Below are 8,317 nucleotides of genomic sequence, written 5' to 3' on the forward strand. Positions count from 1 at the left end.
ATCGTCCTGCTCCTGGATTTTACCAGCCGCGACGGGATGGTCCTACCGGCGTGAGTCGGGAACGCTTCCCACGGGGTTTCTGTGACACTGAAGTAAGTTTTCCGCAGGTACAAGTAACGCAGCACGAGACGGCAAGGAAGCTAAGGCACCGTCTGCAGCACAGCACGTGTGCGATATTGGGCCTGAGGGGACCAGTCAAAGCCTGCAGTAATCGCTGAACAGGTGGGCAAGCAGGGAGCCCTACGGGAAACAAAGCTCACGTTCTGCAAAGCTCTTTTCCCGTCAAGAAGACGGCCTTTTCTATTCAGCGCATTTACTGAACTTTAGGCTACTTCCCATTCGCTTTGGCAAGTTAGCCTTTGCGTAAGCCAAGAGGTTTTAAACTGCCAAGCACCACTGATGGTTCTTGTTCTCCAACAACAGGGAATTTCAATCAGGGCACTCGTTAACAGGAAAGCCTGGCTCTGTTTCACACAAATCACGTACCTAAACCACGGAGACAGGAGTCTGCAGGACGAACTCTTTAAAAGGTGAACTTAAAGAGAAGGATACTACTCATTTTTCCACAACTTCTGCAAGGACTGCGGCAAAAAAAGGCTGAACCAGGGACGTCTCTATCATCATCCCCTCTAGAATTCAGCAACTCCATACAGTTATGGGGCAAATACCACAGCTGCAGCGCAAGACAAACAAAGACCTCGAAGGTCACGTTTCTGCCTGCGTACCGAGTTCCGCTGGGAAGACCCCCCACCTCTGGAAAGACCCCCAGCCGCTCAACTCCCAAGCAACGTTGCCACGGCCAGTGCTTACGCAGAGTTTTGCTCTCTCTCGCTGCTCAGTACAGGCCCAAGGCCTCCTTTATTGCACACAGTTCAAGCAAAACTCTTGGGACATAACCAAGAGACAGACAGACAGACAGACAGAAATTGCCTCTCACGTCTGTCCTCACTGACCGCAACCAGCGTCCTGGAAAGCCCCGCAAGCACCGGTCTATTCCTAGGACAACTCCGAAAGCTGAGGCGGGACAAAGTTTAGCCTCTCGTACCAAAGACTGAGCAACAGACAGAGCCTGACAGGCCAGTTCATTCTAGGTCTAAGAGGCTACTACGACTCGGCAGGCACTACGTGCCTTCCTTCCCTTTGCGCTTCCCAGCGCCGAGCAGCTCGCGCTTCCGCAAATTCAACGAAGCCTTGGAGCCGGGGCTGCAGGAAGCTTACGAGCACGCCTTGATTCCACCCCGAGGTCGCTGCGACTTACCTGGGCAGTCGGGACGGACGGGCTGCTCTCTCTCCTGAGAACCCTGCGACCGCAGCACGCCAGCTGCGGCTTTCCTCGCTTTACCCGGTGCGCCACCTTCGCTCGGCAACAAACCCCGCAGGGGTCCTAGCGGCGGGGAGCTGCTTCTGCCCCGGTGAACCGCAGCACAAGGAGAGAGCCGGCTGTCAGGACGCAGGGAGAGGAAAGCCTCCGGGGCGCGGCGCGGCGCAGCCCAACGATCAAGCGCAGCGAGGACCCGCGCCCGGCCTCAACACCCCCCGCCCCTCCCGGCCCGACGCTCCGAGGAGGCACCCCCGGAGGCTCTCGCTCGCCTCACCGCCGGCAACCGCGCTCGCCGCCAGCGGCAACCTGCGCCTCCCGGCGCGCACGGCCCGGCCCCGGCCCGGCCCCGGCCCGGCCGCGCAGCCCGGAGCCCACGTGGCCGCCCGGCAGCGCAGAACTACAGCTCCCAGCATGCCTCGGGACGGAGCACTCCAGCCAATCCAGAGGGGCGTCGGCCACGCGCACGCAACGGCACCTCCTCCTGCTGCCCTCTCTGCCCCCCCCCGCCGCCGCAGCCGCCCCCCTCTCCCCTGTCCCCTCTCCCCCAGCCCCCCGAAGCCGCCCCAGCTCCTCTCGTGCTCCGAGCATCTCCAGCATTTCAGGAACTGGAACCCTGGAACCGCTGACGTCTGGCACGTGTCAGAAACGTGGCAGGAGACGTACTCTGCTGTCGCAAGGCACTTGCAAAGCCGGCCCGACAGCTGAAGCAGACTCACACAGTCCACCGAGCAACTCGGGGCCCCCACTGCTGTCCACTCACCCTCATGCTTCGTTCAAGCTTCCGTGCCTACGCCCTGAGCTACAAGAAACAAAGAGAGAAGGTCACATCCACAATGGATACGCAAACAGTGCGGCACATGCAGAGGACTCAAACACAGAGACCAGAGCCAGACAAATAAAACAAACAAACAAACAAACAAACAAACTGAAGTCCACAAATGCCACAAGGCCATGAATGCATAGCAGCCCCGGCAGGGGTAATGGCAGACATACCCTTTGCAGATGAAAAAGGTGACCCTGCTCAGTCTCTTGGTAATACTGCACCAACACGGTCAAGCCTCTTGTAGCATGTCATCAAGCTGGTTTTAGTCCTCTGGAGAGTTACACAAGTGGGTTGATTCATCTAGAGATTAAAATACAGATCAAACACAGGAGCGTATCCCACCATCCCAAAAAAAAAGTGAGCCAGCAACCTCTGCTACATATCCCTCTATGAAGTGAATTCCAAGCCCTTAGAATTCCAGAAATCCATAGACTCCAGCCTGCCTAGAGAACCCGGCAACTGACTGAAGGAAAAACAAAGCACTTACCCCCAAAGAGCAGCCCAGGCAGAAGGAGCTCTCTGACGGCATACTTGGGGCTCATATACCTTTTGGTCCCACCCAGCACCCAAACCCAATCACCTGGGAAAGGGGAGGGGCAAAGCACATGAAAGTAGAAAGAGGAGGAGCAGCAGCTGTGGTTTATTTACTTATTTATAAGGCTTAGCTCAACAGCATGCAGAGGGCAGACAGGAGAACTGGGGTGTTTCTAGAAGCAACAATCCCCATGCTTTCGCTGCAGCTTTGAATATTGAAAGGACAACACAACCAAGCAAGTAACTGAAGCTTTTTCAGCTCGAATTAGCTCAAACTTTTATTTACGCAGAAAGAAAAATCTAGGAGCAGAACAGATTATACGCCAACAAAATCAATTCCGTTCCACTCGCAGCAAAAATCACTTCCTTCAGCAGGCTATCTGAGAACCAAAAGGCTATGCTGATGGGTCAAAACACACTACAGGACACTGGGGCCGGGCCCTCCGCTGCACCCACTTAAAACCCATCCCTACACTCACCAAGGTGCAACCCCAACCCGAACACAGACGCAGCATTTCAGCCTCAACACAGTTTCCAGAACTGCTGGAAAGCAAGCTTCATCCTCAGCGAGGCGTGCTCAGGCTGCACAGGAGGGGGCTTCGGGCACCTCTTTGCCTACCGAAGAAGACCGCCATCAGCACCTGCTTTGTTCCGATCCTAAAGGCTAACATCACAGCCCACGTCGCCTGGGACACCCGATAAACAGAAGAGAAAGCAGCCATACCGTTTTCAAGCCGTCCCTGCACGTGTCGCTCCTCGATGATCTGCAACCTCCTCTCAAATCCTCAACCGCTTCTGTGGAGAGCCTGCCATGGCACCTGCAAAGCAAGACCCTTCGCAGTCACCTCGTGCTACTTGGCAGTTCTGCTCCAATCCAGCTCACAAACAGCCCGCCCTTCCCGTGCTGCTCTTCAGAGTGCAGCTTGGCCCCTCTGAGCCTGTGCGACACACCTGTGAAACAAAAAGAAAAGCATAGGCTGAAGCAGCATCCAAAGCCACAGCACAGCTGGGACAGTTACTCTCATCTGCTCCCTAACCTCTGCTCCCTCACCTGCCCTCGAGGCAGATGCTTCCATCTGCTCTCTTAGGCCAGCTACAACACCCCTGAAATATCAACAGGATTTTTACTGTACTTTGTGCAGTTAAGTAACTGCAGTGACAACTGCACCCCTAAAGTACCTGCTACATCTGTTCATCGCTCACCTTGCCAAAAGCAGCTCCGGTCAAGTCCCGCGTTGTACACTGTGTTTCAGCTTTAACAAATGAAAACGGTCACAAGATAATCATTCAGCTGCCAGCATTAGCACCCATCCCTCAACAACACAAAGGGACCCCGTTTACAATATTATCATTTCAAAACAGCAGCCCCCATACCTCAGCACACCTCAGAAGTAGACCAAGCCAGTCACCGAGCTGCCTACGGAGCGCTGAACAGTTCCGGAAGGAGCTCTTTCCTGTGACAGGTTCCTCCAAAGGTTTACGCTCTACTGGGGACAGGAGAGAAATAAAAATAAAAGTTTCAAAAACCCCTTATCTGTAAGCTTTCAAGATTCCACAGACCTCCTCCTCAAGCACACCGTTCAAGCACTATGCGAGCAGCTGCTCACAAGCAGCTCAACTCTTCCCCCCCACACGCACATCTGACAAACACCACAGAGATGACTGTGCCTGCTGCCCTTCAGTACGTGCCCAGAGGCAGACCAGATGTCTTCGCCAACACAGTCCGGACAATGTATTAGCACACCCATGCACTGCCACGTTAGCTGTCATCACTAACTGCCAGGCAGGACAGCTCCAGACCAAACACATACACACACAGCCACGCCACAAACACTACAAACAAAACACACAACACAAGGCGCAAGAACAAGTGACCCCCGGAGGGAAGCCCTATGGCAACAGCAAGTCACAACAGGTGCTCTGCACCAGACCCAAGGAGAGACTCAAATGTCACGACACGCGACTGGAAGACACTGCCAGAACTGGGGTGATGGAGGTCTAAAAAGCCTTCCTTCAAGACAAGAGACCAGAAGGATGGGGACTGAAAACCCCATATGATTCAAAGATCGAAGCCGAAATTCCTTTAAGCGGTATATTCTTTATTGCAGCGCTGGATGCACGGGGGGATCTCTCCACCTATCGTGCATACCCAAAGCAGAAAGCAGTCTTGAATTTATACAATCAATCTATCAATATTCTACCGGCGCCTATACATATTCATTGCCTACCCCCGCCTTCCCTCGCTTCTCATGCTAATTAGCCTTTTGGCACCTTGCGCCTGAGTAGAGCCTCCCAAGAACTGTGGGCAGGGGCCTTTGGGACGTGGGCAGGGGTCTTTGGGAGGAAGACCCCGAGTCTTCCTCACATTGTACTTTTCACCTTTGGTCAGGAATCCGCTGAGTTGGCATGTTTCTTAATCGCAAGAGCTGGCTGTTGCTAATTCTTCCCTTTGTTGTGTCTTTATAATGAATTCCAACGTCCAGTTTTGAGATTTATAGTCCTTACATTTGTTTCTCTGTCCGTCTGCCGCTTCCTTATCGTGAGTTCCGGTGTCTTGTTTCGAGATATACAGTCCTTGTCTGGGGACTGTCCTTGCCTCCCCAATACCTCCTTAATCACATAAGACGACGCTTAGGAAATCAATTCCCAAGCAAGAGCTCCTGATGCGGCCCAGATGACTTCCACAAGAGCGAGGATGGAAACAGATGCGATCTCAAACCGAATATGATGCACGAGACCTGAAACAGAACTGCACTTCAAGCAGCGACTGCAAGACAAGAAGTGCTCGGATCAGAGCCACGATGACAAAACAAGCACTGAGGCCCTTCAGCACCGCTACCAAGTCGCCTGTCTGGTCTGTCCAGTGTAAAAAGCTAGAAGGATATCAAGACCCGAGAAGCACAGAACAGACATTGCAGAAGCAACACTACAGGACAGACGAACAGAAGGAAACTGTCCTGCCTGGCGCACGCACTCACGCTACAAAATAATCCCGCTGCTTCTATTAGCCTGGTGACCCAGCCACAAGCAGCCTGAACGTGACCCAGCCTGAACCACCCTCGCAGCGGCACCAAGTATTTTCAGCCAGCTGGCTCCACGCTGCTCTGGCTCCCAGCTCCCATTAGCCACCCCAGATATGCAGATACCAGGTGCCCCCCAACTTAGCTCTCAGGTTGCTGCATGGTAAATTCCCTCCGCCTCAAGAAATACACAGGCACTGGTCGTCATCTTAGTCAATTGCCAGGCTCATCATCAGCTGCAAAAACAGAGTACCAGCATTCACTAGCATGCCGGTCATGATGCCCACCTTCTCCACAACGCTGACTACTGCTGATGCAACATACAACTATGCTCACCTGTTCCTCTCCAAATCCAAGCTCCAACAGTGCAACCAGTATCATCCACACCACCTGGGAAAACAAAGGGATTAAATGATCGTTGCGTTCACAACACATCACCCAATGGTGTGTTTTTTTTGTTGTTGTTGTTTTTGTTATTGTTGTTTTTTGTGTGTGTGTTTCCTGTATTTATTTATTTTTTAGTCTGCTTTAGCTCAACGGCATGCAGAGTGCAGACAAGAAAACTGGGGTGTTTCTAGAAGCAACAATCCCCACGCTTTTGCTGTAGCTTTGAATATTAAAAGGACAATACGACCCAGCAAGTAACTGGAACTTTCTTACCTGGAATTAGCTCAAACTTTTCTTCACATTGAAAGAAAAATCTAGGAGCAGAACAGATTATACACCAACAAAATTGAGTCCATTTCATCCCCAGAAAAAAAATCACATGCTCTCATCCCCTCCTGTACCTCAGCCGCTTGCCTACCCCACGTGGCACACGCTTCCATCTGTTCTCTTTACCCACTTATAGCACCTCTAAAAGGCAAACTGGAATTTTACTCTATTGGCTGTAGGAAAATAACTGCAGTGACAACCGCGCCCCAAACTGAGCCAGCAGCCCCTACTAAACATCCCTCTACTAAGTGAATTCCAAGCACTTAAAATCCAGAAATCCATAGACTCCAGCCTGCCTAAACAACCCTGCAACGGACAGAAGGAAAAACAAAGCACTGTCCCCAAAAGAGCAGCCCAGGCAGAAGGAGCTCTCTGATGGCATGCCTGGGGCTCATATAGCATTTAGCCCCGCCCAGCACCCAAACCCAATCACCTGGGAAAGGGGAGGGGCAAAGCACATGAAAGTAGGAAGAGAGCAAAAGGAGCAGCTGTGTTTTGTTTTGTTTTCCTTTCCTTTCCTTTCCTTTGTTTTTTAAAATCTGTTTTATCTCAAAAACATTCAGAGAGCAGACAAGAGACCTGTGGTGTTTCTAGAAGCAAAAATCCCCTTTTGCTTTTGCTGCAGCTTTTAATGTTGAACTGATAACGGCACCAAGCAAGTAACTGAAACTTCTTCAACTGGAATTAGTTTAAACACGCTCACCGTCATCTGCAAACACAGAGAACCAGCATTCACTAGCCCTAACCCTAACCCCAACCCTCACCCTAAACTCTAACCCTAGCCCCAGCCCTAGTCCCTAAGCCCAACCCTGGTTCCCGAGAACTTCATTTCCAGGCATGCTCTGGGCGCTCAACATGGCCTCCCGGAGGTCCGGAGGCCCAGAACTACATTGCCCGGCATGCTCCGGGCACCCAACATGGCCTCCCGGAAGTTCGGAGTCCCAGAACTACATCTCCCGGCATGCTCCGGGCAGTCAACACGGCCTACCGGAAGCCTGGTGCCGGAAAACTACACCTACCAGAATTCCCTGGACAGCCAGCACGGCCAATCAGAGGCCGAGTTTTCGAGAACTACATTTAACAGCGCTCACTGTAACCCTAGCCCTTCCCGCCCTTACACAAAAAAGCCTCAAGCCCTATCCCTAAACATCCTCGAAACCCCTACGGACCTAACCCAAACTATTTACCACACTAAACCCCTGAAGTCCTATGCCTAAAACCCCTAACCCAATAAATTAAGACGCTCAAATCCCAAACCCGCAAAATTGAGATGCTCAAATCCCAAACCCCCTTCCAAAAAAGAAAAAGAAAAATCAAGAAAAAAAAAAAAATCAAACAAAACAAAAACAACGAAAGGGGTAGATCTGGTGGCATCTGCCCTGTAACCCTGCAAAAATCACGAGGGACCTAGAACAACAAAGCAAACGCACAAAATAACATTGACATCCTATCCATAAATGTGCTATAACAATTAATCACCTCCAAAGAGCTTCAAGCAATAAATGCACATACTACTAGATCGGTTTCCTCTAAAAGATCGTACCAGACCCTGACCCACCAAAAGAACCCTGCATGTAACTAACAGAAGCATCAACAAAGCACTGACCCCAAAGAGCAGCCCGGGCAGAAGGAGCTCTCTGATGCCGTGCCTGGGGCTCCTATACCATTTGGCCCCGCCCAGCACCCAAACCCAATCACCTGGGAAAGAGGAGGGGGCAAACCACAAGAAAGAGAGCAGGAGCAGCAGCAGCTGTGTTCTTTTATTTATTTATTTATTTGTTTTTTTTTGTGCCTATCCCTAGTTTACAGCATGCAGAGTGCAGACAAAAGAACTGGGGTGTTTCTAGAAGCAAAATTTACCGTATTTATGCCTCAGCTTTGAACATAGAAAGGACAATACAACCA

General features: G+C 51.6%; 3 long non-coding RNA genes across 3 annotated transcripts; all 3 read right to left on the bottom strand.

The window, feature by feature from the left end:
• Positions 1-1,331: 1,331 nt before the first annotated feature.
• Positions 1,332-2,445, bottom strand: LOC311429239. Its single transcript, XR_014688194.1, has 3 exons — positions 2,315-2,445; positions 2,082-2,120; positions 1,332-1,404 (listed from the first exon to the last, which is right to left on the bottom strand). It is a non-coding gene; the product is annotated as an uncharacterized lncRNA (long non-coding RNA).
• Positions 2,446-2,929: 484 nt separating this feature from the next.
• LOC311429240 lies at positions 2,930-4,165 on the bottom strand. Its single transcript, XR_014688195.1, has 4 exons — positions 4,053-4,165; positions 3,882-3,931; positions 3,403-3,496; positions 2,930-3,293 (listed from the first exon to the last, which is right to left on the bottom strand). It is a non-coding gene; the product is annotated as an uncharacterized lncRNA (long non-coding RNA).
• A 591-nt stretch (positions 4,166-4,756) lies between these two features.
• LOC311429238 lies at positions 4,757-8,091 on the bottom strand. The gene is made up of 4 exons (XR_014688193.1): positions 8,019-8,091; positions 6,359-6,399; positions 6,035-6,088; positions 4,757-5,934 (listed from the first exon to the last, which is right to left on the bottom strand). It is a non-coding gene; the product is annotated as an uncharacterized lncRNA (long non-coding RNA).
• Between the last annotated feature and the right edge of the window lie 226 nt (positions 8,092-8,317).

This window comes from Aythya ferina (genome assembly GCF_964211825.1).
Source record: "Aythya ferina genome assembly, contig: HAP1_SCAFFOLD_450, whole genome shotgun sequence".
In the NCBI taxonomy this organism is placed as follows: Eukaryota; Metazoa; Chordata; class Aves; order Anseriformes; family Anatidae; genus Aythya; species Aythya ferina.